Source organism: Portunus trituberculatus, chromosome 11, assembly GCF_017591435.1.
Source record: "Portunus trituberculatus isolate SZX2019 chromosome 11, ASM1759143v1, whole genome shotgun sequence".
NCBI lineage: Eukaryota > Metazoa > Arthropoda > Malacostraca > Decapoda > Portunidae > Portunus > Portunus trituberculatus.
This window is the reverse complement of record NC_059265.1, coordinates 4,845,266-4,847,765: the sequence shown is the minus strand read 5'-3', so window position 1 is coordinate 4,847,765 and position 2,500 is coordinate 4,845,266. Positions and strand designations below refer to the sequence as shown.

The 2,500-nt window shown below is 41.8% G+C and overlaps 1 long non-coding RNA gene across 4 annotated transcripts in view; it reads right to left on the bottom strand.

Moving 5' to 3' along the window:
* Positions 1–2,500, bottom strand: part of LOC123502401 — a 33,193-nt gene that overhangs the window by 942 nt on the left and 29,751 nt on the right. For all 4 annotated transcript variants that reach the window (XR_006674015.1, XR_006674016.1, XR_006674017.1 and 1 more), the window contains 2 exons: positions 1,631–1,962; positions 1–243 (listed from right to left, as the gene is read on the bottom strand). The exon at positions 1–243 is cut by the window's left edge and continues 439 nt beyond it. This is a non-coding gene — a long non-coding RNA (uncharacterized LOC123502401). The remainder of the gene's footprint in view (positions 244–1,630; positions 1,963–2,500) is intronic.

Genomic DNA, 2,500 nt, shown 5'->3' with positions numbered 1-2,500 from the left:
TTACACGTCTTCATAGTGCCCTAACTCGGTCACACACTCCACTTATTCATCCCTTCTGTCTCTTATCACACTGCATTCAGTTTCCACTCTGCCTCCTCTTGCCTCCATTCACGCTCACTTTCATTCCTCCCAATCACTCGTACACTCGAGGGGTCGGTGGTGGCGTGATGTCTGGAGTTATACTGATCTAGCTGCCATTGAGCTAATGACCTTGCTTCGTTCTCGTTCTCCCCCATCCCCAACCTGCCGATAAGGGAAAAACAATTTGAGGGCAAACGAACATATGAAACGCTGCCGGTGAATCTAACCACTGGTCCACCATCTGGATATAAACTAGCCACACTCAATATTAACTCCTTCCAAACCAACCGTTAAACACACAACTGCATATATTTGTTTTATCAATCATTCTTACCTTCCGTGTAGTACTTATAATAATACATGTAGTACTTATAATAATACGGGATTTTTTTTTTTTTTTATTATATTTTGAAGCTTCCTTCTTAGTAAATGATGATAGCTTCCTTCTTAGTCTCTCTCTCTCTCTCTCTCTCTCTCTCTCTCTCTCTCTCTCTCTCTCTCTCTCTCTCTCTCTCTAGGAGGCTAACTAGTGCTGCCTGAAACGAGGCAATGGATAGCTAACCCTTTCAGTACCGTGACATTACGATATTCATGCTATATGCTTACTACTTGGCAATTTTATACAGATTCAGAAACTTACGTGGGGATTAACCCTTTCAGTACCATTACACATTCCCGTACTCATTCTGGTTACTATTTGATGATTTTATACAGCTTCACAAACTCACAAAAACCCCCACCGTCACTCGTGAACCTCTTAACGATTTAGGCCTGCCTACCACTTTCAAGAACTAATTTTATGGTTATATCCCCACTTACCGTTATACTAACACGTGCCTCTAATGCACGTACCTTGAAACACCAGCCTCGTTACGTGAAGAAATCCTGTCCACTCATTCTTTTCGCCGATTCTGGTACCTATTCTATAACGAGGGAACCACAATGACTAACCTGAAACATTATAGCCTCAAATATAACTTAGAGTTCTATAGTTACGCGACACGTTTAATCCCTTCAGCACCAAGATGCGTTTTCATATATTCCTTCTGTCACTATTTGGTGATTTCATACAAGCGCGAGGAATTAAAATAGTGAAGACAGGCCATTAACCTTGTGACATCCATACATGCTTTGTAACAATAGAATTATCTAATCGTACACACACCTCAAGGTGAAAATGCGTCACAGTACTGAAAGAGGTTAAACGTAATTCTTCCTACACAACTACAATGACCACAAAAACACTTCATTGCCACGGTCATTACCCAAAATCTATTCTGAACCATCGCCCCTAATTGACAACTAAACCAAGTAAATTTAACACTCATACGTACCGTTAGTTCCTAATACATCCTACATAGTCACGCAGACAGACACCGTATAGTTAACCTTCCAATAGACACAGTGCACATCCTACACATATCCTGTTATCCTTTATCAGTCAACATTCCTAACCACCCTCAATTTACTGACTAACAACTTCCTATCACCACAGCAAGTCAACGCACACACAACACCGACACTATTCATTTACATACACACCACCAACCTCTCCGCTGTGCTGTGGCTGTGTGCTGTGGCTGTAGAGTGGGGTGGGGTGGTCCGCTAATCTCACAGCAGCGGCACGTCACCTCGCCGCACGAAAAACCTCCATCACGTAGATAAAACTTCCCGTTGCTGTTACCGCCTTTGCTGCACGTCACGCCCGACGACAAGACACAGACGGACACCGGGCTGCGTAGACTCGAGGGGTCGGTGGTGGCGTAGTGGCGTGGTGACTGGAGAGGTGAGATGTAGCGGGCGTGATGTCTGGAGTTAAACTGGTATAGCTGTCATTCTGAGCTATTGACCCTGCTTCGTTCTCGTCCCCTTCCCCCCAACCTGCCGATAAGGAAAAACAATTTGAGCGCAAACGAACATATGAAACGCTGCCGGTGAATCTAACGACTGGTCCACCATCTGGATATGAACTAGCCATGCTCAATATTAACTCCTTCCAAACCAACCGTTAAACACACACAATTGCATATATTTGTTTTATCAATCATTCTTACCTTCCGTGTAGTACTTATAATAATACAGGATTTTTTTTATTATTTTGTTGTAACATTTTGAAGCTTCCTTCTCAGTAAATGATTATGATAGATAATAATCTCTCTCTCTCTCTCTCTCTCTCTCTCTCTCTCTCTCTCTCTCTCTCTCTCTCAAGTGAACCCTGCCTGTAAATCAACGAATAAAGAAAAAAAAAAAAAACGTATCATTAACGGAAAATTGATTATAATAGGTAATAATAATCTCTCTCTCTCTCTCTCTCTCTCTCTCTCTCCCTGAACCTGCCTGTAAATTAACGAATAAAGAAAAAAAAACGTATCATTAATGGGAAATTGATTATAATAGGTAATAATCATTCTCTCTCTCT